Raw genomic sequence first — 27,189 nt, 5'->3', positions numbered from 1 at the left:
TCCATTCTGTTTCATTGTGTATGTATAGAGAGAAAGTTATTCTTTATATGTGCCACAACTTATTATAGGATCATTTTTGCCTATTTGAATGGCATGTTGCCATGCATGTTACTCTTTCCTGTATTGAAAACGTCAGTAAAACTATGTTTGGGGGTGGGGGAAGCTTCTTAGTAGAAAATAGAGGGGGAACCAGCTGAAGCCTCCCTCCACTCTGGCATTCATTCTAGGTAGACTGAATGCATCTAGACAGGAGGTAGAATTATGGTGTCAGGATCCACCCCTTAGCTATCAATATAAGACTACAACACTTGAACAGAACTCTTGGTTTCTGATCACATGTAGATGATTTATCATTTATTACCCTCCATGCATCTACGGGAGAGCAGGATGGCGAATAAAGGAAACCCCTCACCCATGACAACTGCACACCCAAGATACGACAGCTGTCTTCAAATATCTTAAGGGTTATCACATGGAAGATGGAGCAAGCTTGTTTTCTCTTGCTCTGGAGGGTAGGACTCGAACCAATGTCTTTGTGTTATAAGAAAGGAGATTCCAACTAAACACCAGGAAGAACTTTCTGACAGTAAGAGCTGTTCGATAGCAGAATTGTCTCCCTCGGCAGATTGTGGGCTCTCCTTCCATGGAGGTTTCTAAGCAGAGGTTGGATGGCCATCTGTCTTGGATGCTTTAACTGAGATTCCTGCATTGCAGGGGGTTGGACTAGATGAACCCCCCCCCAGGCCTTTCAATTCTGCAATTCTATGATTCTATGACCCAGTGACCCAGCCCCCTAACATAAACACATTCAGCTAAATGGAAACTTAAGCTCAAGGTTCCTACCTGGATGGAAAACTTATATACGTACAGCTTTCCTTTCCTTACTGTTGCTGTGCTGATGCCCACACCTCAGGGTGGAGACAACAGGCATGTAGTTGTCAGGGGCATGGGCACCAGGGGCAGAGCAGCAGGGGTGTGGGCTTTGAGAGCAAAGCCACACCAACAGCAGGGCTTGGCAGGCATGGCCTTACTCAGGCATCCCCAAACTCGGCCCTCCAGCTGTTTTGGGACTACAGTTCCCATCATCCCTGACCACTGGTCCTGTTAGCTAGGGATGCTGGGAGTTGTAGTCCCAAAACAGCTGGAGGGCTGAGTGTGGGGATGCCTGGCCTTACTCATCCCACCTCTCCACAGACGTGAGCAGCCCTCATGTGTTCAACTATTGGCAACCGAGTTCCATTCAGACATCATCACAGGTGGCATTCCACTTTTAAGTGCTGGACTGTTTCACGTAATGGAGTTTGGCTATTAAACAACAACAACAACAAACCACCTCACCCCCTGGTTGTGTGAAGCAGTGGAAACACAGGAGCATTGGAAGTTGCCTTATACTGAGGCAGGCCATTGAGCTCAGTATTGTGTGCCCTGACTGCCAGTGACTCTCCAAGGTTTCAGACAGGAGACATTCCCAGCCCTACTGGGAGATGCCAGGGAATAAACATGGGACTTTCTGCATGCAAGGCAGATGCCCTGCCATCGAACTACAGCCCTGAAGAAAAGGAAACTGTCGTGCCAGCAGCCCAACACGATAGGCGGTTACATGTATCCTTCCCCTGTTTTCTTTCTAAATCAGCAGCACGGGGTGATGAAAGGGTAAACTGAAACGTTGCCTCAAAAGCCTTGAGTAATCAAAATATTAATCCTTAGTAATGTTATGAAATCAGCTCTTTCAATCCAACGTTGCTTTTAATAAACCAAACCCAAAGTACTTCCAAACGCCCCTCGAGCCACAACCAGCTCAGCAAAGCTCTGTGGTGATTGTAACAAACATGTCAAGCTCCTACCCCGCAACTGATTCGCTTTCGGGGAACGCTAAGCTGAGCTTCAAAATCTATGCTTCGTATATAATCAAGCAGCCCAATCAACCTTTTGATATAGAACCCAAAACAGCTGCTGTGTCTTTATCGCAGAAACCAGCAGGCCCAACAAAGCTCCCGCTAGAGAAGTGACAGTTCTTCTTTATTATCCTTCCTGGTAGTTGCCCATCTCCTCATCTCTCCTATCAAATTTCTGGGCCTTTTTGATAAAAAAATAATTTGAGAGAAAGCTCGGCAGGAAGCAGACGAAGGTTACTGGCTGAGCAACCGCCCTGCGATCCCCTCTGGTAAGAAGCATCGTGCAGAGAGAGCCTGTGGGGTGGGAGACTGGGCAGCGGAAGCGGAGCCTGTGTTTCAAGACTCACTTGTTCCACTCTCATCCTAACATGAAAAGGATCCTATCGGGGGGAGGGGGGTAAAATAAATTCAGAAGTTCTCCCTCCTTTGCTACTAATGTTGTTCCAAGGCAGGATTTTATTTCCCCCTGTTTACTCTGAATCATTTTGTGTGGATTTGCATTTCAGGCTTCATGAGTCAACATGCCATGCAGCTTCTAGCGAAATTCCCTGGGTTCTTGGTGCCTGGGTTCCAGAGGTGCCACATTAAGAGGTTCCTCAAATTCTGTCGCACTGGGGGATCGCCTTAGGGCTGATTCACAAATGCATGTACCTGACTTGATGGCTCATCACTTGATGACTCATGGTGAATATGTGAACTGATGTCGTTGGCAAGGGTTGCATTTCAGTTGACTGGTGGAAATAGAAAACGTCCATTGGCGGTGTTTGAACTGCCATGGCAATTTCACACCAGGAAGTCTGCACATGATACTGCAATCACACAAATAACGTGTGAAGGCATGCCTGAACCTACACGTAATCAATCTAACAAAGTGTTCAGACCCCACCAGCATTAACTAAGGACTCATCCAGGAGGTTTCATATCGAGAAATTCAGAACACTGAATCTGTATTTCTATTCTCTGCAGTCTAGACATTTTAGGTGCACCATCTTGTTGCAGCAGACTTCTGCCTAGGGTCACTTTGTCATCAGTAGCCTCTGGAGATGGTTGAAAGATGTGTGACAAAGCAATGGAAGGATGATGCTGTTTAATTGAAATGATATTGATTGACAGAAGGGCAAATGACCAATGTGGAGGGTCCCCTGTAGGCAGGGAATGTTGGAGGAAGAGGCAATTAACACCAGCAGTTCCTTCCATAAGGTGAGAAATAGGAGAAAGGCTGTTCCTACCTGACAGCAATGTGGAGACCAAGGGATGCTGGTTTGGCATGTGACTGGCAGGGCATCATGATATGGAATCTGCTATTCCAGCTAACTATACGGGAGATTTAAAATGTCAGGCTTCACAGTTCCAGGGATTCCTGACACCAGTCTTCACTAACAGCAGTAAGGAAAATTACCATCAGTCAACGACAGTTTCTTATTTGAAACTACAGGAGACTTCAAAAGCTGGTCTCGGAATTAGAGCTGGTTCTGAAGAGATTTCTTTATACAGTCTGATTTGGATATCCAAATTACAAAATACACATGTGCTTTGTGGTTGGTTTACACATACGTGTTCATCAAGCGATAACCTGCATGTGTAAATGGGTGATCATGGGTTAAACCACTATAGATCAAACAACACTTTCACATTGCTTCAGATCAGCTCAAATATTATGGTGTTCAATGGAGGCAGTTGACACATTGAGTTGCCATTGATAAAAGGTAAAAAAAATCCAATGTACTTGTATGCATGAACCAGCTCTATGAACAATGCATGAACATTTAGAGCTATTCCTCTTCAATGGGTACCTGACTCAGAGTTTCTAATTCCTGCAACACTGATGATGCACAGGCACAACTTCCATGGATCTCCTCTTACCTGTTTACGTAGGAGATGTTAGGAATTCTGGACAGTGGGTTGGCCACACCAGAGAATGACCAACATGGGTTCACAGGAGGGTTACTTTCGAGAAAAGATTGCACTTAACTGGATGATGTCCCTCTTGTATATTGCGCTCCTGAACAATGGTTTCCATTGACCCTTAAGAAGAAAACAGAATGAGTGTCTTTGCAGCAACAGGAAACTATAGAACGGAAACAAAAGCCATAGGTGCTGCAAATTATCTATATAAGAACTGACTGCACTACACCCTTTGAAAGGTCTATACTAGACAGGCAAGGTCTATACTAGCTGTCTGTAGAAGCCAAAATAGTGACTTGTAATGGACCTTTTAGGGGAGATGAATTCAAAGCAACTGCAGTTCTCTAACAATATATTTAAAGCACCTGAAACCTGGGGGTTCCCCCCTTGCAAAGATTCTCCCCCCACCATCCCATTCCAGCAAGGGAATGTGTGCAGAAGTAGGCTTCAGTTTGTGTACCTAATGAGGATGAAGCTCTGTGCTTTCACTGCACAGAGCTGTTGCGAGGATGAATTGAAGACAAAAAAAAAAAAAAAAGCATTTGAAAGCTCTATAAATGTTCTAAAATAACAATACTTCTGGCTTCAAAAATGAAATTAGCATGACATACTATAATGCAATTGCAGTGCCTTCATCTCTCCACAACAAAATTGTTCCGAGAAGACACGAAAATAGTTTGGGTTAAATTGAGCAGGAAGAACAGCCATTTTAAAAACGAGGCTTTAATTAGGAACCGTGACTGGACACTCTGTTGTTCATTTATGGAATTTGTCATCACAGGATGTGGCGATAGCCATGAGTCAGGTGGTGTTAAAAGACAATCTGACATATTCGTGGGGGATAAGGCTATGAATAGCTATCAGCCATGATGGCTACATGAAACTGCTTGATTCAGAGGCAGTATGGCACTAAGTCTGGCTGGTGGGGAGAAACATTGGGGGGAACCTGTTGTCTTCAAGTCATGCCTGTGGACTTACCAGATGTCATGGGCTGGCTGGACACAGAGGAATGGTGGGAGGCACCAGCTGAGCAACCCCCAAGGGGTGGTCTGAGTAATCAGAGGGAGAAGATTGGGAGAAGGAGGTGTCAGAAACTGAAGAGTCAACAGGGTTTAGTAAGGAGGGAGAGTCTGTGGCATAAAGAAGTCCAGAAGCAGAAGCAGGAGGGCAGAGGTGAGTTAGGCTGGTGAAGAAGCACAGGTGTCTCCCTCTCCTGCTGCAACAAGCTCCCCTCCCTGCTTGTCTCCCAGGACCAGGAGAGGCATGAAGTGGGAGGAGCAAAGGCAAGTTTAATCTCAGATTGCTTGGCAAAGACCCGGGAGAGGAGGAGGCTTAGGTAGCTGTGAGAAGGCAAAGCTCTTCAGTCTCCACAACTGCCTCATAGATCTATTGAAGAAGAGTTGCTGTGCTCATTAGGCCTGGCACTCCTGAACAGATCCTGTTTCTTCTAAGTAAGAGTTAACTTCACTTACTCCATGTGATTTATTGTTGGCTTGCTCCTAATACCAGAGGCGTTTGGGTGGCTGCTGCTGGAAGCAGAATGCAGGACTCAATGGACCTCTGTGGTCTGAGCTAGCAGGACTCTTCTTACAGTATATGCTTCTCATGTTCTTAGCATATAAAAAGCCCCTGAGAGCCCAGTCCTCATGCTTATGCTTACTTGCTCAGATCTGCACATTAATAATTTGTTGCATCTTGCAGCTGGTTCTTAGGTCTGGCGCTGTAAAGAAAATGCAGGGCCAGTTCACACATTACCAGGGTACACCTCCACCAACAAATGTATACTGTGAATATGTCAAACATTTGAAAACACATGTGTCAGAGAGGCACACTTGTAATGGGCTGCAGTTGCCTGTTGAGTTTACAGACAGTGGCAAAATGAGTGAAGCATATCTCCATGTAGTTACCAGGGGATCTATGGGAATATGGAATCCACCACATTATATTATAAAGAAAAACAGATAAAGCACTGGGAAACCGTGTGTGTGTGTGTATGTTTGCCCTGCCATACATTGTTGCATTCCAATCCCATATGCCCCTGCCAGTATGGACAATGGTCAGGGATGATGGGAGCTGTAGTCCAACAGCTGAAAGGCCCCAGACCCGCCCCCCCAATCCCTGCTCCATCCTACAGTATATCTCTACTTCCATTCAAGGATACTTCCAGGAATACACTCCCTATATATAACACTTCTGGTCCTAAAACCTGCTCAAAATGTATTCACTTTATAGTTCCAGATTCTGTTCAAGAAGAAGCCCAAGCTGGGCAAAAGATCCCTGCGTGAACCTTGTGGTCCTTTCCATCCCTGCATGAACCTAGTGGTCCTTTCCAGCTCTACAATCCTATGATTCTAAGCTTGCCAAACTGTTGACTTTTCAAAACTGGCAGGGGGAAATGTGAAAAGGGCTGGCATCTGTGTGGATACAAGACAATTACATCCATTCTGACTGAGATTAAACAAAATAAAGATGTGACATACCGGTAACTTACAGTGGAGTAAAAAAGAACGTCCACCCCAAAGATGGCAAGTTAGAAAATCTGATTACGTATGGGTTATACTCCAGTTACAGTTTTGCCCAGTTCTGGGAGATAGACTTTGAAGTATCTTTTATATGCACCAGCCCACGTAATTTTCTTCTGCTTGCTGCCAAACCACCCCCTTGCCACACTTTGTACATCTAGAAAGTAGGCATGCAACCCCCCTCCACCTTGATGCTGCCCCTACAACCCCCCTCTCCCATTATAGCAATTATAGTTGGTTGCCCCCGTATAATTCTGATCAGCTAAGTATTAAATACTTTTTTGCTGTGGGGTCTAATAGAATCCTGCTCTAATTTTGCCAGAGGCCTTTGTATCAAAGGCTCGAGCTGTGTGAAAGGTGATTTAGCAGAGATGGTGTCAGCGATTATGTTCAAAGGAACTGCTGCAGCCCCACCACGAGGGACACTGCAGCTCCAAGATAGGGGGCCCTTATCATATTTTCTATTTTCAGATAAGATTATGTTTCCTTTTTCACCCACCTTCCTGAATCTTCCTGATAACAATTGGGGTCCCAGTTTAATCGTGGAGGTTGAAATAACAAATAGGTCAAGGGGTGGCAGTTGGGGGTGAACGGTGTAGGAGGTTGAGAGAGAGAGAGAGAGAGAGAGAGAGAGAGAGAGAGAGAGAGAGAGAGAGAGAGGGAGGAGTTGGCAAGGAGAGCTGACTGGTACAAAACATTGGGCAAGAGCAAATCAAACGGAAACACAGACCGCCATAACAGGGTTATGTCAATGAGAACAGCTGCTGAACGAAACATCCAAACGAAAAGCACATGCAGTCAATGATCCTGTGGTCGATTGTCAAAAGCAACACAAATTGTTTGCACACCCAGCCTGTGATCTGACAAGGAAGACAAGGCAAACATGGAGTGATGCTCAGGCTCAAAACTCCAGCTTAGCTTTTTACGAAATGCAAGTTTCTGGTCCCCACCCACATTCATACCCAATTGCTTTCCTTCTTTTCTTCCAAATTGCACTTAAATAAGAGAGGGATGCTGTGAAGCAAGTGGTTCCTGCCATTAACAGTTTTCATAAGGATTAGTAAATGTAAAAAAAAAGGTTGCTGGCTGATTAATTTGAGGCACAAAACCAAAGGCGAATCCTGCTGGATCAGATGAAAGGTCCTGCTTCTCACAGTGGCTGTCTAGCTGCCTCTGGTAAGCTCACTAGTAGGGAGGGCAATGAAGTTCAAAGGCCTCTCCTGCTCTTGCTTCCAGCAACTGGAACTCAGTGCCGTATACTCTTCTCGGAACATGGAGGCTGCATACAGCTATAATCATGGCTACTAGCCAGTGATAACCCTATCCTCCATGAATTTGTCCATTTTTAAAAGCCATTTACAGCATTATTTTTCTTTAGCAAATTAAAATCTTTTTAATAGATGAATTGATTAATCGCCTATAAACTGATTAATCGCCTATAAACACTGAAACCCTGGGTTCTTCAGATAAGATGAATGGCAGCCAGTTGGACATTCGTGGGAAGTCCATAAACAATGTATGATGGAGATAACTATCCCAATGTTGTTTGCTCTGTAGCGATTGCAAGTATATTGTTTCTGAGCAAGTCGCCTCAATGCTTGGCTATCACAATGAACAGCCGCTGATACACCCATCTTTCAGGGTTCTGTCTAATCTGTTTTGGAGCTCCTTTCCAGCATTTGAACAAAGTACAGTGAGAGCATGTAGCAGACCATGCTCTCTTTCCAACCCACCCCACCCCACCCCACCCCATGCGTTTGTTAGAAAAAGTTTAGACGTGCCTTCCAGGCTTAGAAAATATCCCTGCATGTTCCAAGGAGCATGTGTAGGCTAGGGGGGAGAAATCTACTCTTGTGATGGTGTTACCCACCCAGCAAAGCTCATTTTACTTGCCTAGAACACTTGGGGAAAGTTTACATTAGGAGCCCTCACCCCACAGAACTGAAAACAGGATTCAAATTAGCACTAGTTCCTATTCTCCTTAAAGGAAGTAATCTAGCTACACAGAGGCCAGTGGAAAAAAATCTACATCCAGGGTAACCAATGTGATGCCTTCCAGATGCTGGAGTACAACTACCATCATCCTTGGTTGGCTGAGGCTGATGAGAGTTGGAGCCCAACAACATCTGGCTATCCCTGATGTGCGCTACTAGAGACAATGGTCTAACAATTCTGAATCCTGCTTAACTGGTATTTCGTCTAATCATTCATCTTGAATGTATGATATGCAGAAGTGAAGTAAGTTTCAACACAGATGACCCTAAAACTGTCCCAGCCAGGAGGACCAGATGCAAAAGAGGACACAGCTTCAGTACCTTTTAATTGTTGCACAGAAGAAGCAGTTTTAGCAGATGTTGTTCAATCAATCAGTCAATCTGCCCCCCTTTTTAATCAGTCAAGCAAATTTTGTTTAGACTGGTGACTGGGAGTGGCCACCGGGACCATATAACACCAGTCGTAAAGGATCTACACTGGCTCTCAGTACATTTCCAAACACAATTCAAAGTGTTGGTGCTGACCTTTAAAGACCTAAACAGCCTTGGCCCTTTATACCAGAAGGAGCATCTCCACCCCAATTGTTCAGTCCAGACACTGAGGTCCAGCACTGAGGGCCTTCTGGCAGTTACCTCACTGCAAGAAGTGAAGTTACAGGGAACCAGGCAGACGGCTTTCTCGGTAGTGGCACCCACCCTGTGGAACGCCCTCCCATCAGATGTCAAGGAGATAACGAACTACACAACTTTCAGAAGACATCTGAAGGCAGCCCTGTATCGGGAAGTTTTTAAATGTTTGACATTTTATTATTCTTTTATATGTGCTGGGGCAACACAGCCAGATGGGTGGAGTATAAGTAAATTTATATTATTATTATTATTAAGCTGCTGAAATTCCCTCTGCCACAGAACTGGGGTAGGGGTTGTTTCCCTGCCCTCTTTTGCATCTGCGCACCCTAGTTGCACCCCCTTAATCTCTACTAATAGAGCACCTTCTTTGGCCTTCATCTGGCTGGTGGAAGACCAGTCCAGTGATCTCAAGCACCTGTGACTGTTGGCCGCTGGCTTGTGCACCAGCAGAGCAGTGTCCTCAGTCAGCCTGCACACCTTGACTGCACTGCCTGCCTCTGGGCCCTTGAGGCTGCCTGATTCCTTCCCGAAGTTGGCGTCTGGGATGTCCAGCAAATCCTCTCAACAGGCTTTAGGACACACGAAGTGGCTTCTTCAAATCTGGCAAAGGAAGCGGATGGCAGCTTAGCGCAGAGCTCTTGGTAATAAAGTCTATTTGAAGACTCTCAGTGAAAAGTGTGTTCCTAATAAAGGATAACATTTCATGGTCATTATGCGATACACTTAACTTTAAAAGGAACAAAAATGCTGAGAAAGTCATTTTCTGAAAAGGGCTCTCAGATTTCATTACTATGGGTCAAGAGCCTGGGGAGAAGAATTAAAGAAAAACACGAACTTGTGCACAAATTAATTAAAGATATTTCCACTAATAAATTGTCCCTGTATCCCAAGGCAGAGCCTTCAGTTTGTGAAATGTGGTAATATTCAAGTTGTGGGTTCCCCCCTCCCCTCTCCACAAGGCAAACAGATCAGTAATGTTTAAAATCAAATGGAGGGAACCTTATGATTCAGGAGTGATTTTCCCTCCTTTCCTTTTCTTAGGCCTATAGAAAATGTCCAGCATTTGAACATTTGAGTTGGAGGAGGGAAATGGTGCAATAATTCCTGAGAGAGAGAGAGAAGCCATGGCGACCTTTCAGTTTCTTTCTTCTTGATTTCTCCAAACAAGCTTTCTTCCTCTAACTCCCAGTCAAAAACGTGAAGGATTTTGTTCCCTTTTGATGGAAGGATAGTACCAAATACTGTAATCTGAGTCGGTTTGCACCACCAAGGGGGGGGGGGGGGAGAAGATAAAGAAAACAATTACTGAAAGCACTATTGCCAGGTCTGGGCCTGATACAGTTATACACTGAAGATCTCTAGTCAGAGAAATGGAAGCAACCTTTAAACATGACGTTTTTAAATAGCTAGTAAATGGAAATCCTAGTAAGATCTTAGGCTGCCAATTAACTTCCTGTGTGACCTGAGGTGACTATGGTTACCACCTCTTCCATTAAAAAGGGCGAGGGGAACCATAGGAAGACTTAGCTATGCTGCTCAGCTCAGGAATGACAATCTCTTCCTCAGAGGTCATAATGCTTATTAATAATCTTTATATTTCCCTTACTAATTCTTTTTTGTCACAGGAATAAATTCTGGGAGCACTTCTGTGCCACAACATCGTAATATGAGAGGCAGCCCATGAATAGGGGTGAGGCCACAATCCCATGCGCATCTATTGGTGAGCAAAGCCCAATGAACTCAGGGTGGCTTTCTTTCAAGTTATCGCGCATGTGGTTGTTCTGCACTTAGCAATCCAATCTACAGTTACTTAAGATTATTCCCCATTGAGTTCACATTAGAGTGGACAGATGGAGAAGAGGACAGGCCCTCTTCTGGAGATGGACGCTTCATTCAAATCCGTTACATCCCAGTTTCGCAAGGGGCTCAAATGAAGAAACATCCTGTCCTGTTTCTGTGGGGGCAGCCATGTTTCCTTTCCCCCTCTATACCAGAGCTTTCCAAATTTTCCATGCTGATGGCACACTTTTTTAGACATGCACCATTTTGTGGCACAGTAATTCAGTTTTACTAGCAAACCGGAGGTTAAACTCACCCCTTTCCAACCTCGGAAGTAGTGCAGAGAGCATTCATGCGACATACTGCAGCCAACACAGTAACAGGTCGCAACACACAGTTTGGAAAGCTCGGCTCTATACAAATCTTACTGAGAACAGCAGCATGTCATCAACTCCTGCCACTCCTAGGGATATGATTAAAAGGTTTTCAATGCACAAGGTGACAGAAGCCAAACGCGCTAGCTAGTCACTTGCTAAGTGACTGTAATTTGTTTTAAAAAACAAATAATGAGTCAAAGAGGCAGCCCTTGGACCACTCACAATGGAAATCCGTAAGAAATCTAGGAATCTGGCAATGTGCTGACACTGGTGGACCCCTGATCCAATTTGCAAATTGGCCTGAGGGATTGGATCAGATAAGTTTGCTTTGGAAATGAAGCCCACCAGATTCTCCTGTCTGTAGCTTCTGCACCTTTAATAACTGTGTAAAAGGCATAATTGCAACATTCCCTCTTCTACTAAGGGGGGAATAGCCCTGTCCACTTTTGCATCAGGCCATCTTCATGAGCCTGTGGGTCACTGCATGGGATTGGCCTGGGGTTGACGGGGCACATTTTTCCCCCTGGGAGAAAGCTCCACTGAACACAGTCGGAATTACTTATAAGGACGCGGGTGGCACTGTCGATTAAACCACAGAGCCTAGGGCTTGCCGATCAGAAGGTTGGCAGTTCGAATCCCCACGACGGGGTGAGCTCCCATTGCTCTGTCCCTGCTCCTGCCAACCTAGCAGTTCAAAAGCATGTCAAAGTGCAAGTAGATCAATAGGTACCGCTCTGGCGGGAAGGTAAACGGCGTTTCCGTGCGCTGCTCTGGTTCGCCAGAAGCGGCTTAGTCATGCTGGCCACATGACCCAGAAGCTGTATGCCGGCTCCCTTGGCCAGTAAAGTGAGATGAGCACCGCAACCCCAGAGTCGGTCACGACTGGACCTAATGGTCAGGGGTCCCTTTACCCTTTACCTTAGCTAGGAACAGGATTGGGCACATGCCTCTAGAACTTGCATATCAGAGATTCTATTATACAAATATATTAAACAAACAGGTAGGTGCCTGAGGGCCTTGCTACACAATCTACTTGTTCTAATGCAATAAATGACCTGTTGTTATGAGGGGTCCAGAAAAGTTTTCTCATGGCTGCACTTCTGTTGGGAGAATATCGCATTTCCCCAGGAATCAATCCACAGTCGTTCTTGAGGGGAAATGTGGTGAACCACATTTCTCCTCTTCCATGTCCTCTGTTATTATGCTGTGTGGAACCCAGCTGTACAAATGCCATAGACATTCTGCAAATATCTTAAGTTTTCTCTGCGTACCCTCTAAGGAGAACAGATGCAGGAAAGGAGAGCGCTCCTGCACCTTCAACAGACGCATAAAAAAAGAAATTGTTTCACAAATGAAAACAGGGATGCTCTTGTATATTTTCTTCATGCAGTGCATAGTTAAACTATGGAACGAGCTCCCACAGGAGGCAGTGATGGCCACCATCTTGGATGGCTTTAAAAGAGGATTAGACAGATTAATGGAGGACAAAGCTATCAACAGCTGCTAGCCACCAAGCCCATGTTCTGCCTCCAGTATCAGAGCACAATGCCTCTGAACACCAGTCATCGGGATATTCTGGTTTGCAGACTTCTGCTGTGCTCAGGTTCTGCTTGTAGATTTCCCACAGGCCTCTGGCCACTGTGAGAACAGGATGCTGGACAAGATGGGCCTGACCAGCAGGCTCTTCTTATGTTTGTACGTTCTTAGGAGGAGGCAGAAATTTCCATCTGGTCCTGGGTCTGTTGCAATCTGTGCTGTTTCCATTTTGCTGCAGTTCAGCTTTCTCCTGGCTCTCGCTAAATGAAGAGATCAAATCTGGATTGTTGCTTCTGCCAAAATCTTTAATCTTTTTAATCTTTAATGCACAAATCACTACGGTGCATAGCCAAGGCAAGGGGTAAAGGTGCAGCAGTTGTATTGGATGGCTAGACGTGCTGATACATTGATACAATGATTGACATGCCCCCTGGGAGTGGGGCATGCACAGCATCTTTGGACTAGGCAAAGTTGGACACTTCTTTGAGTGGGTTGGGTCTGAGCGGTCTTATCATAGTGATGTCTCTGTGTTGTAGGCAACAGGGGAGGAGACTGTGCTGGCTCAGAACCAGACTTGTGCTCTGGCACCTCCCTTGCAGGTGGAGACTCATTTACAAGAGAAGGTGAGGAGGTTCTTGTGGGAAAGGGAGCTGATCGGCAGCATCTGCCAGCTCCTGAGTGGGCTTGTCCCCATTCCAACAACCCACTAGGTTCCTCTCTGGGGTCTGGCTCAGTGCCCAAAATCTCCACCTTTGACAGCTCTGAGACCTCCTGGGGACAAGACAACCTGCAAGGTACCTTCCCGGGATCATCTGACTCCAGCTCCTTGAGCTCCTCTCACCCTCCTTCCTGACCTGACCAGCCTTTCCAGGACATCTCCACGGGACTCATGCTAGGCTTCTGCCGAAATCCTGCATTATTTGTTTCACTATCCACTATAATCGAAATCTACGTGATTAATACCGTGTGTTTCAAAACAATGTCAAAAACAATGATACCAACAACTAATGTAGTTATATAATGTTCGTGAACAAAACAAAAAAACACCATCATTAGTGAATATTGCTTGTATTCGCTTGTGTGATTTCCATTCCTGACCTTTGACGAACTTCTGAATTGCAGGAATTTTTGATGAAGTTCTCTGATGTCCCTAGCATGAATGCAACAGTCCTCCCATATTGTTGGTCTTCCAGCATCTGGTATTCAGAGGTAGACTGCCCCTGCAAATGGAAGCTCCACTTAGGTATCAGAACTAATAGCTCTTGATAGACACATTCTCCATTAATTTTGATGAATCCCTTTCTAAAGCCGCCCCCCCCATTGTTTGCCCCAAGCATCTGGTACCCAAAGGCCCTTATGCAAGGAACAAAACGTCCCTGTTTGCTGTGCACTGACTTGATCTCAACCGGCCCTCCCTGCTTCTCACACTGATGCGAGTTGAAACGGAAGGAAACAACTTTAAGTCCTGCTTTTCTCCCCCCCCCATTCCATGCCTCCTCCTCCTCCCACACTTCCCAGCCCCCCAACTTAAATTTCACAGGCACCTGAATCTGATCACAGCTTCCTCCGTCCAGTGTAAAGTTTAGTCTGAGACAGAGTGCATACCACAATGAGTTGGGATAATATTAATGTATAGTATTCAAAGCCCCAGGGCCTGTATGTTTCATTAATTTCCTCCCCATTAAAGTAAAACGAGGATATCCTGTAGAGAATTGCAGTGAACCGTTCGGACTGCGAAACTCGTCTTGACCTCGCTTAGAAAAACACACAGACGGGGAGAGAGAGAGAGAGCGCAGCTGATGGCAATATACAAGCGCCCAAATGAAATGCACTCGTTCCTCGCTCAGCTCCCTGCCCACCCCCACATTTGCGCCAATACTACTGTGCAAATATTTAGCTTAACAGGATGGGAAGAGCAGGACAGCAGGCATGAAAGGAATACCCACTGATTTATTTGTTTAAAACGTGAAACATTTCCCGTAAATTCTTCCCAGCGCATTCACCTCGGGCACAGAGCCTACCTTGGTGAGACCCAAGCAGGCCGGGGACAGAGGAAGGTGAACATGTGCAGAAAATGTTAACACAGCCGGGATTTGTTCCTGTCACCCATTTGCAAGCACACCGGCCCCAGCCACCCAGCCAGCACAGGTACGCAAAGCTCGTGGGCTGAGGAAACAGCCATTTCCCTTCTCAAAGGCTGCCTCAAATGCTAAGCTAAGATGCTCCTGCTAAACAGACGGTAGGTTTTGTTTTTTTGTGCCCCCGAGGAGCAGTGGATGGCTGCCAGCTCTCAAATCTGTTTCCTTCTCTAGCTTGAGAGACCCCAAGGGCTTTCGAGTGTAATGCTGTGGCCTCTGTGAGATTTCCTTTGTGTCTCATTGGTTTGTCCACAGCCTGACCTCCCACCAAGATTAAGGAAACCACCTTGTCCATTTAAATACAGAGCTCGCTGCTTCTGGTCCAAGGGCCTCTCCTGGCAAAATTTACATTTGGAGAACATGCATCGGGTCACTGTATTTTACTCGGGTAGTTTTTGTTTTTTTGCACCCAGCGTAGATGCCGTCACTCGAGTTTGTTTCTCACTGCGCATCTTAAAAGTCGCCTTTCCACATAACCTGTGGAAAGAGGAACAAGCAGAACAAAGCAAACTTTTGTATCACACAGGACTCCAAGAGAGGCTGAATATTTGGCATAACTCAGGATTGTGCTGAATCATGGGATTAGTGAGTAAACAGAACCTGACACAGCAGCAAAATGTATCACTTCGCCCATACTTGCAGCCTGATAAAGAGTCTTGCATGAATCTAAATTTATTATTATAGATTCAAATAAAATGGCTGTCTCGTTTGCTCTGTGTTGCTTGTTCCTCCTTCCGCAGCCCATGGGGAAGAATTTCCATCTCTCTCAGAAGGAACAAAAGGCAATCTATCATTTCTATCAAATAAATTCATAAACGTACATTGCAAAAGTGGTAACTGTGTCGCACCGAAAAGGTTCTAAGAGTGATGCTGAGAATGCTTACTCAGAAGTAAATGCCTACTTGCTTCCTATGAAATGTGTTAAGGAATGCAGCCTTGGCCTTAAAGATCTGTGACCAATGCCAGCTTGGCATCTTATCCTACCATTAATCAATTAGATAAAGGTGATCATTTAGATCCTGCCCAACTATTTTTAAATATGTTTCATACAGACAATTACCATAGGCAGGGGACGGGGTGGGGTGGAGGAGAGAGAAGGTAGCTAAGTAAGGGAGGGAAAGCTATCTACGGATGTGGCCCAGGCTGCATACAGACCACACATTTAGAGCACATTCCCTCCTCCACCCCAAGGTTTACCCCTCAAAGAGTTACAATTCCCAGCACCTATAGCAAACTGCAGTTCCCATAACTCTTGGGGTAGAGGAGGAAATGTGCTTCAAATGTATGGTGTTTGTGCAGCATCAGTCCAAAATGACATTCTTCTGTGCAAATGTCATTGAAATGAATGGGAATAGCCCAAGAGCGCTACAAAGAAGCTGGTTCACTCTGCTCTGCCATTTTATGCATGGCTCCACACCTCTTGCCTGGACTACTTCTATCTTTCTAACCTACTTGGCTCAGAGGCTTGCTTAGCTTCAAGGAAGATATGTCCAGACATGGCTTTTCCCAGGCATGGTGCAAAAGCGACTGTGCAGACAATGTGGAGGAGAACCTGTTTTCCTCCAGATGTTTTGGTCCCAGCCACATGGCTCCAAGTTTGAGAGAAACTCAGCAAAATGCCTTCTGGTTGCCCCCTTCACTCCTTGGTGGGCCCTGGTGGCAGCAAAAGTCTCTTGAAGCAGAAGGCTAAGTGGTGCCATTTTAATTTCCCACCGAAGGCATTGTGAAAAATATAAATGGTGCTGCCCAACATTAAGTCGGAGGGATTTGCTGGATCACTAGATCCCTGGCAGCTACTCAAGGGTGCCCCATAGTGATGTGGTGCCTGAACGGAGAGACATATGCTGTTGGTGAGAACTCTTAAATTTTGCAACGTTCTTGCACTGAGGGGCAACAAAGGGTATTGCCACTGAACATTTGGCTCATATCAACCACGTGCTGGGCAGCCAGATCAGGATGATGACCTCCTGCCCAGGTTTCCTTCCCTGCTGCAGCAAAGCCCTAGCATCAGGTGGTGCCACCCAGGCAGAACACCCTAACTACATCCATTCCCCCACTGTGCTTGCGGCACCAACTCTGGAATCTTCTCCAGAAGCTTTCTGCAATGCAGCTCGTGACTTTCAGACCACACTTTCCCCTAGGCTATTTGTCTGAACTGCATTTAGATGCTTCCTAATACTCATGCCATCTGCTCTCCGAGGCACGCAAGGGAGGATGGATAATAAAAGTTAAGAGAAATAACCAAGATGTTTACGAGACTAACTGTGGAACTGGGAGAGACTGTCTTGCTGTCACTCCTACCCATCCTCTCTCCGCCTCCCCTCCTGACCTGAACTTGTGTCATGAATGCTTTAGACTTGCACGCCTGCACAGCGCAAGGACAGAGCTGGGTCTGGTTTTAATTACTGGGTGGTGGTTTTATATATATATATTAAAAAAGTTGTTTTTAGTTGTGGCCAGCCATTACAAGCAAATCCAAGAAGACTCCTTACAAATCCTTTTCAACGGGAGTTTACCATGTCCAATGCAGGGCTTTTTTTCAGCCAGAACTCACTGGGACTCAGGTCCGGCACCTCTCAGGTGGGCGCCATTGCCATTATAAGAGAACGAGGGAGGTGTTCATGTTGAATTCTGGCACCTCTTTTTCTAGAAAAATAGCACTGGTCTAGTCCAGCCATGAATTTTAGTCTCAGGCACTTCTGAATTAAGCCTTGTAATGAGACTCTGCTCCCTCCCTGCCTGCGAGACTTATTATTAAATTGCTGTTGTTGTTGTTTTACAAATGTGATATACAGTGGTACCTCAGTTTTTGAACATCTCAGAAGTCGAACGTTTTGGCTTTTGAATGCTGAAAACTCAGAAGTAACTGCTTCAGTTTTTGAATGCTTCCGGATTGAGTTTTCCGGATGCTAATGCTTCCGGAAATGCATGCTTTGGTTTTCGAACGTTTCAGAAGTCGGACAGTCTTCCGGAACAGATTACATTCGAAAACCAAGGTCTACTGTATATGTGTCATCTACTCTTCAAAGTAGCTTTTCAAGATTTATTGGTTCCTAAACTATTCCAAAGTTTTGGGAAGAGCCATAGCTCAGTGGTAGAAAATTGCTTTACATGCAGAAGGTCCTACTTTCAATCCCTGGAATCTCCAGATAAGACTGAGAGAGAATTTCTCTGAAATCCCAGAGAGCTGCAGCTAGTCGGTAGACAATATTGAGATAGATGGACCAGTGGCCTGACTCAGTATAAGGCAGCTTCCTATGTTCATAATATAAGAAGAACACTGCTGGATCATATCAAAGGCCTATCTAGGCCAGCATCCTATTTCACAAAGTGCCCTTCAGATATTGCTATTAATATTTATTAGATTTCTACACCATCCTTCATCTGAAGATCACAGATACCATAATAACAAACAGAAACAATAACACCACCCACACCACACCACACAGTTTGAAACACCATAGATTGTTTAATTAGCCAAAGGCCTGGGAGGAGAGAAATGTTTTTGCCTCATGCCTAAATATATGTAGTGAAGGCGCCAGGCGAGCCTTCCTGGGGAGAGACAGGGCTTTTTTTCAGCCAGACCTCAGTTCCCAGCAGCTCCCATGTGGGCACCATTGTCATTATAGAAGAACAACAGAGGCATCCATGGTGAGTTCTAGTACCTCTTTTTCTAAAAAAAATAGCACTGGGGAGAGCATTCCACAAATGGGGAGCCACCGCAGAAAAGTCCTGTTCTCGTGTTGTCATATTCCAGACCTCTCATGAAGGGGGACACTAAGAAGGGTCTCAGATGATGATTGCAGGGTCTGGGTTGGTTCCTATGGGGAGAGGTGGTCCTTGAGGTATTGCAGTCCTGAGCCACGTAAGGCTTTGTAGGTCAAGACCGGCACTTGGACTGGGCCCAGAAACTAATTGGCAGCCAGTGCAGCTGGGCCAGGATTGACGTTATGTTGCTAGACTAAAACTCCCACAGTCCATCTGTGGATTTGTCTAATCCCTTTTTTAAAGCCATCTAAGTTGTTTGCCACCACCATATCCTATAAAAGCAAATTCTAAAGTCTTTTTAAAAAGTTAATTGTTTCTTGATCTATGCAAATCAAAATCGAGATTAGAATTTAAAAAAATAACCAAGTCCAAACACTGTACGCTGAAGAATACAGTGTCTTCACACTCACGTCATCACTCCAACTTACAGTGTAATACTGACTTTGAAACCTATGGTCCCTCCCTTAGTTGTGGGAATAGATCAGTCCAGAAACAAATACGGTGGCAGGGAGGCACAATCCCATAGGACCCCTTATCTATAACACAGTAGGAATGGCACCCACATGTCCACAAACCCATCCTGCTATGTATATAAATATATGTTTATTAGGAGAAATTTGTATGAAAGTGCTGACTTTTTTTTGTGACTTTCTGTAAATCAACAAATGGTTGCAAAATGTCGAGAACTGAATTTAAGACTGGGGAAACAGGAAACCGAGAGAACTGAAACCGACAGGGCCTTCCTACTGCCTACAGCTACCTTTTTCACATTCAGACAGGAATACTTGAGAAAGCTGGAGGGAAATGGAGCATGGGTGCTTCCAACTGGCTTCACCCACAATATTTAGAGAGCAATGTGTCCACTTAACAAATCTGCACCCTTTCCCCCAGTTTGCATCGGTGAAGCATTTAAGCCCACATTTGCAAGTCCAGAAATAAAATTTCATACCCCCTTGATTCTGCCTCCATTTGGACTGGAAAATAATGTGATATAATGCAAATATCCCTAAGTAATAAATAACAAAAAAAAAAATGCAGCCCACTGTTCTTCACTGTAATACAGGGACAAAAATAGGTTTGTGTGTGTGTGTTGGGGGGGGGAATTATCTTAATTAAAATTCTCCCTTTCATCCTAGTAATTACATTCAAACAGGCAACAGCAGCAGCATCGCTGCTTGTCACCATGCCAAAAATTTTTTGATTTGATCACCGGGACATCGCACAAAATAAAATAAAACAAAATTGGAAAAAAGGGGTGGGGGGAAGGAGAGGAGAAAACTGCCAGGGTAAAAAAAAAAGGTAATTACTTCTGGAAGGCTGCGAGAAGAAGGGGGTGAGGGGAAGAAGAAAGGGAATGAAAGAAAAGAGGAGGAGAAGGGAAAGAAGGGAACACGGTGGCAGATAATATGGCAGCAAGGATGGAAACACCTGTAAGCCAGTGGAGATCTAGCAGCTATCAGCTCTGGCTGCATTCCATATCCATTAGCACCAGCAGACTGCCTGGGCTCCAGGAAAGGAGGGTGTTAAGCTCTGACAACCACTGAAAGCTGATGAAAATGTACCAAAGGGGCAGTCACAGGCTGCCATTTGATAAAGAAGGGGAGGGGGGATGCTGCAAGTGGAAATGGGGGGAGGAGAGAAGGGGGGAGGAGAGAAAAAGCCAAGAGTAAATCAGTCTAATTAATGCCTTTGCTCATTTATCGAGGGCAAATGCTAATTATTCTTTTTAATCACTTTCTGCCGCAGTTGCTCGTTCTCGCTCGCTCGCTCGCTTTTCTTGCCTGGCTCTACCTAGTGCAAGGGGGCTGTTGGGAAAGCAATCGGGACCGGAGGCCTATAAATAAAGAAAGCAGCAGCAGCGAGCGCAAGATAAAGTGCTCCAGTGGGTTTGGGTAGCCACTGGGCATATCAGTGGGAAGGTGAGATGGGGAGGACTAGGTGGCTCCCTGATCCAGCTGCGCATAACCTGCGTAAACACACGCACAACTGCAGGACGGCCCCATGTTGGCTTGTTCACTCAGGCCTCCTAAACCAAGTGGTGCTGTCAGGGACTGGGCAGATGAAGAAGAATGGTGGAGACCGCCACCTCAGGCGTCGCCTAGAGAGAAGGAAGGGGCAGATAGCATAGACCTCCAGGAGTTGTTTGGCACAGGGAGAGAGGGAGATGAAGGCAAAGGTTGGGAAATAATGGGAGAGGAGGAGGAGGAAGTGGGTAGCATTTAGCAGGTAGAGCCTTAGCACCGGCTGAATGAGACGCTGTCTCTGGAGAGTACCCCAGAATCCATACCCTCCCCCAAACCAGGTGTTTGCTGAGAATAGCAGACCAGAGAGCTCAGAAGCAACTGTCACATACCAGCCACCATCAGAGGCAGGAGGAGTCAGATGAATAGGGAAGTAATGGAGAAGCGGGGTGGAGCGTCACTCTGGCCAACATTAGGCATTGAATTGGTGCATCTCTGTAAATTGTATTAATAAACAGAACTGAAAAAGCTTGCTGTTTCTCTGTCTCACTGCCTTCCTGGGAATCAGCCACAGCTGCCAAAAGCATCCTAACAGGTGCGCCCTGTGTCTTCAAGGTCAAGGATGGGGCTCCCAGTCCCAATGGGCTTGGCAGCAGAGAAAGGCAATGGCAGCACCAGAAAGGGGAATGCTAGGATGCCAAATGCTTCTGAGGTACAGCATATGTCCCAAACACCCACAGCATAAAATCAAGGAAACCATGCTAGATGGTTTTATTTCCCCACGAAATAACCACACAACCTATTTCAGGGAGGTGCACTTGGACATTTTTCTGCTTGCCTGGGATAACTACTAATAGCCCCCAGACAAACGGTCAAACAGCAGCACATCTTCCCTTCCAGCAGCCACTGTACAATAACAGAACTAATGTTGCTGGATATTCGTCACTTCCTGACGCAGAGTGAGAGGAGGATGGACTGTGGGTAGACAGACAGGTCTTCAATATAAATCTGCATGGCTCTTTTTAAAAACAGAACACTGGTAGCATGAGATGGTGTGCCCTCATGCACACCTTCTCAATGTCCTTTGTCCTGCATATAATCAAGGCGAGATTCAGATCTCTTGGTATATCACTGTGCAGCAGTTTAACATGATGAAGTGTTTCCATGCTGGTCTTCCGAGGCAGATTACCTCAGAGAATGGGGGCAGAATATAATCATCATGCCAGTGATAGACAAATTCATGGAGAATAAGGCTAATTCTCTTTTAAAGCCATCCAAGTTGGTGGTCATCATGTCCTGTCTGAAGACTTCCCATAGGCATCTGACTGGCCACTGTGAGAAAAGGATGCTGAACTAGATGGGCCTTTGGTTTGACCCAACAGGGCTTTTCTTTTGTTCTTATTATAGGAGGTTTCCAAGATATGAATCTGAAAAATGGCTTAGAGGTGGTGAAGTCAGAATACTTTGAAACCGTGGCCTGGTTGGTTGACGAATGCCAGTGCAATAGTTGGTGTGAACAGACTCCAACAAAAAGCATTGTGCTTGGCGGTTGCTACAAAAGCTTTTTTTATGTTATTTGACGTACAATGACTCATTCACACACTCAAGTCATCACTTGATGCTACAGTTGATGAAGAGCAAGCATGTATGAAGTGGCCCCAAACAGACCAATTTTGAAACATGTGCCTACAGCCTAGAGAGACTAGCAAAAAGGAGTGCAACATTCATAATTCAGTCATAAAGAGACCTAAGTACTTGTTACAGTCATGCGAAATGGGAAGTGTATGTTCTAAGTGCTCTACAGCAATGTAAACGTGCCCCTCTACTAGATAGCACCCATGTTGTTACAGGTCAGTTCCAATAATAAAAAACTAAAAACACCATCAGTTTTATTGACCAGACCCCTGATTGCTGGACCTTGAGGTGGGTGCATGGGGTTATCAGCTCAGATTCTGATGTTCTGCTATTCTGAATGAACTTGAGTCCTAGAATTATTTAACTTGTAAGACAGAACAGTAAAGCAACTGATAGATCCATCTCCTTGAATCGATAGTATGGCTGATGAGTAAAATTAGATTGACTCTTGTGCAACAGGAAATGTTGAGTTTCAGGGGAAATGAAAAATGTGATGAATGTGAGCTGAGGCAGGATCGCTATTGGGCAGTGCCTGGGATTATGACAAGTGACAAATGTCCTCCCCAGCTGTACCATGTTCTTAATATATTTTTTTCCTTGCAGGTTGTTTATTTCCCTTACAATGCTAGCACAGGAGTAGTTATCTAGAAATAGGTGGTTTACTTAAAAGGGTCTTAGCTGCTTTCCTCCATCACAGTTCTGAGGAAGTCAGGAAACTGCTGTGCAAGCCTTTCCCTCAGCTGCCCCGGTTGCTGTGCACTGCCCTTCTACCATAGGGCTATTTTTCAATTAAGACTGAGCACCTAATGCTAACACAGAAGTGCCCCAAGCTCCTGATGACAAAAACCGTGTTCAGGAAAATGAAAGGTCATTGGCTTATTAAATCAAACATTTTAACCATGACTCCAGATGACCTTCTGAGCATTCATCCTGATTTGTTTGCATAAAGCTTGCATTGAGGTTATTCAACGTTCTCTGTTTATTGAACACTCATCATGATTTGCTTGTGTGGATATTACACAACTTTCCATGCATCCATCCATCCATCCATCCCTATTCCACATGTTCTAGTGCATTTTTCCATCACATTCCTTACTACAAAAGTCTGGGGTTGTTTGAAGCGGGGTTGTTGCACCAGAGTGCTTTAATCTGCTATAATGTTACAAACCTCAATTTGCCAGTATGTGACTGAATCCCTCCTGCAAAATAATGTATTCTGCTTCAGGTGATCTTACAGAATTTAGTTTGGGGTTTCCCTTCCCATACCTTGCAAAAGCTGAGATCCATGCCTAGCACTTTATGTCTTTACTGCTGCAAGAGTCAAAATCATGATTATGAATTTTACCTACATTTCACCAACAAGAATGTCTTACAGGAGACATACAAGTCTTCAGGTGCACATCCAAGATTTGCACTGTACAATTTCCACAGCCTATTTCTTGAAGATATATCTCCTATAACAAACAACCTTTGCAAACCAATCACATGTTTTAATTAAAAAAAAACCCCTGACAAGGCGGAGTCAATGGAGAGCCTTAGAAGAAGTAGATCCAGCAGTCACTGGAGTAATGTCCAAGTGGGAAGCAAACAGAGATGGAGTGTGCATCTTTACAACAACAACAACAACAACAACAACACTAGAACTCTTAATAGGAGAACAGTAGTCAGAGATGGATGCTTCAGTACCCTGGACAGATCATGACTTGTTCCAGTGGAGTCCCACCAGCAACTGAGTCCCCAGATCCATGTCAGATCAAACTCCTCCTAGGCTCTGCCTTCCTGCTGAGGAATGAAGAGCCTTAACAAGGACAATTAATTATTGAGCCTCAAGACTAACATTCGTCACTCTCCCATAAATTTCTGACCAGTGCATTGCCCTTCTCACTAAGCAGGCATTACAGAGTGTCCCTAACATGAAACAGGCTAGTTCCTCATGAGAATCTGGCTATCTTCAAATATCTCAAGGACTATCGTATGGAAGATGGAGCAAGCTTGTTTTCTCCTGCTCTGGAGGGTAGGACTCAAACCAATGGCTTCGAGTTACAAGAAAGGAGATTCCAGCTGAACACCAGAAAAAACTTTCTGACGGTAAGAGCTGTTTGACAGTGGAACAGACTCCCTCGGGAGGTGGTGGACTCTCCTTCATTGGAGGTTTTTAAGCAGAGGTTGGATGGCCATCTGCCTTGGATGCTTTAGCTGAGATTCCTGCATTGCAAGGGGTTGGACTCAATGACACCTGGGGTCCCTTCCAACACGATTGTATGATTCCAATTCTGGCTGCTGCTGAAAGGTGGGGCTACTATGCTGGACACCTTGTGACTAGGTTGTGGCTGGTATGCTAAACAGATCAGATGGTGGGCTGGTGCTCTAGTGGCATCAGGTCCCTTCCATGCTAAATGAACACTCAACAGTTGAGAAATCCAAGTGTCCACTGTACACCCCCTCTCCCTCCTGACTACTAACAATTGGTGGAAACCCCAGCCCTCACTGGACTTCAGCAGCAGCAGTGCAACAGATGATGGCATTTGTCATCTTCAATGGCATAGAGAGCGAGATTTTATCTTGGGTGACTGCCACTCATTACAAGGCACAGACACTGAAAAGGCACAGAGAAGCAAACAATTTATATACATATATTAACCACACACCACACTGGGTAGAGAGAGTTTGGTGGGTTTTTAAAAAAAATAAAATTGTGCATTTCCCCAGATACAGTAGGCTTTCCTGCTCTCTCCATTTTATTCTGCTTTATCTATCAAAAATATATTAACCCAAAAGCCTGTTTCCATCAAAGTCTCGATTCCATGAACATTTAAAGATAAGGCTTATCTTATTACTGGTGCATTAACAACAGAAATCTAAAGGGCTACTGCCAATCATTTGCTTTCCACAGGTTTTTTTTCCTTCTCCTCAGAAATGGCTTTGCAGACAGCATGGCGTAGACCTCACAGAGAAGGCAGGCAGCATTACATGTGTTTACTGTGCTTTTCCACTAATTCATGATGATGCAACTAGATGTTATGAGTGTTAGGGAGAGGCTCAGTTTAAGCTGCACATGCCCCTTGGCTTTCATCTGTGTGCAATGTGTGCAAGAACGGCCATTGCTCACTTTGCATGCAGAAGGTCCCACGTCCAATCCCTGGCATCTCCAGGTACGGCAGAGAATCTTAATAATAGCATTTTTAGGGTTTTCAGAAAGAGGTGATCAGCGGCCAAGTAGATGAAAAAGCACACATATATAGGCACCCGAATCATTGTTAAGCCAAGAATTTACCATACACTATAGGAGTAGCACTCCAGGTTTTATAGATGAGGAAAGGAATAAAAGAAGAACTAAACTGCAGCATTTTGGAAAAATATACCACACAGATGTGAAAGCAGTAAAATTCTATATAAGTGTGTGTATGCCAGGTGTTTATTTTTCAATGGGATATTTATGTCCAGATAATGACAGAATGTTTGAACTGTGTATGTCAGGCCTTTGCTGAATGCTTATGTTCATGTCACTCACTACCAGAAGATAAATAGATAGATGGGAGATGAGGAAGAATCAGAGTCCTATACCACTTTTACTCTGTTTTTATTTGCTGCTGCCACAAGAGCTACTTTCACAAACTGACGAGAGGAGGATGAGTGGATTGGAGACCTGCAGCGGTGGGGGTGGACAAGGAGAATTCAGCCTGGAAATAATAGGTGATGAATATAACGATTCAGGAGAAACTCCCAACAGGCCTTGGAAATGGGACAATGAAAATTCCATTGTGGAATAGTTCATGCTATTTTTCATAGCTTAAGAATGACAACCACACAAAGTAACAGAAGCGGCTTAGGCCAAAAAAGGACAGATGATCCACTTACCTGGCAGGCAATGTGCAATAAGCATGCCAGAGAATTTTGAACTAAAGGGATTGCTGGGCTGCCAAATCCTTTCTAATGTTCCCATCATTGGACTTTCACTGCATAGACACCTCTAAAGACACAAGCCAGGAGGTAACCAAGGCTCTGCACAGAACAAGGAGGGAAAGGCAGGGGGGCGGCAGAAAAAATAGGAAATTATTGCATTAGCCAAAAAGATCTTATAAGGCCAAGAAGACCCCTTCTATCCTTCCATGTCAATTTCCAAAACTGTAGCCCTTTTCAGGGGAGCAGGACCACATGTGCCTGATCTCCACACAATCTTCATTAGGTCTGAAGGAGCCCCAACACGTAAAATGATATGCATAGAAGGTTCATGCCTCATGATTGTGATCCTTGTCTTTTCAGCTAAACTGATCTCAAAATAAAATCTCCCCAAGTTCACAGATTCCTATGCATTCTCGTATTAAAACATACAAATTTATCTTATCTTAAGGTGTACTTCATTGGGCTTGATGGGGTTTACTGTATAATGCTTAGTAGGTATGAAAGCCATGCAGTTAATATCATAAATATCCATTCAGACTCAGACATGACCAGCAATGCTCGTGAATACATCATAAAGCTATATCTTAGCCATGGGAATCAAGTAAGAAGTTGAGTTTCTCCAGAGCTTTCTGAAGTGTCCCAGACATGCCTCTCTGGACTCCCCCATATAATATGGTAGTGGTGAGATTTCCACCAAAGCCTGCACCCACACAACAGGGCCACCCCACACCTGCCATACTATATGAAAGGGGCTAACCACTTGGATTCATCCTGCTTGTGTGGCTTGCCTTCTTGGAGGCCACTGATAATGGTGAGACTGATAATGGCATCTGACCAAATTCAGATAGCAAGTCAGGTGATCTGCAGCTGTTGTGTGATTTAGCAGTTGCATGAAGCCCAAACTACACAGAAGCAATTTTGATAGCAAGCACAGCATGGGTCTAATATACCAAGTATCCTTTAAGTTTTCATTGGCGGTTGTCATTTGCTTGAAAGCACCTCAACGTGAAGGCGAAGAGGGCAAAGCACATAGAGCAGAGCAAGGTGTAATACCGTACTAGACTCCTCTCAGATTAAGTTTCTTGTAGGCATCACAGTATCAGGACTGTACAACTTCATATTCAAAATAGCAGCTTCAAAAAGGTA

The 27,189-nt window shown here is 44.9% G+C and overlaps 1 protein-coding gene and 1 long non-coding RNA gene across 2 annotated transcripts in view; one reads left to right on the top strand and one right to left on the bottom strand.

The window, feature by feature from the left end:
• The window catches only part of LOC310757703, a 421,645-nt gene that overhangs the window by 129,471 nt on the left and 264,985 nt on the right, over positions 1-27,189 (top strand). The window lies entirely within an intron of this gene.
• EEFSEC (eukaryotic elongation factor, selenocysteine-tRNA specific) overlaps positions 1-27,189 on the bottom strand; it is a 263,572-nt gene that overhangs the window by 52,637 nt on the left and 183,746 nt on the right. The window contains exons 10-12 of the mRNA XM_083603068.1: positions 25,999-26,142; positions 3,759-3,920; positions 2,547-2,704 (exon numbers count right to left, since the gene is read on the bottom strand). The gene's annotated coding sequence lies outside the window, so the exon portion shown is untranslated. The remainder of the gene's footprint in view (positions 1-2,546; positions 2,705-3,758; positions 3,921-25,998; positions 26,143-27,189) is intronic.

This window comes from Podarcis filfolensis, assembly GCF_964270895.1.
Source record: "Podarcis filfolensis genome assembly, chromosome: 2".
NCBI lineage: Eukaryota > Metazoa > Chordata > Lepidosauria > Squamata > Lacertidae > Podarcis > Podarcis filfolensis.
The sequence above is the reverse complement of the archived record's forward strand: the minus strand, read 5'-3'. Positions and strand labels throughout refer to the sequence as shown.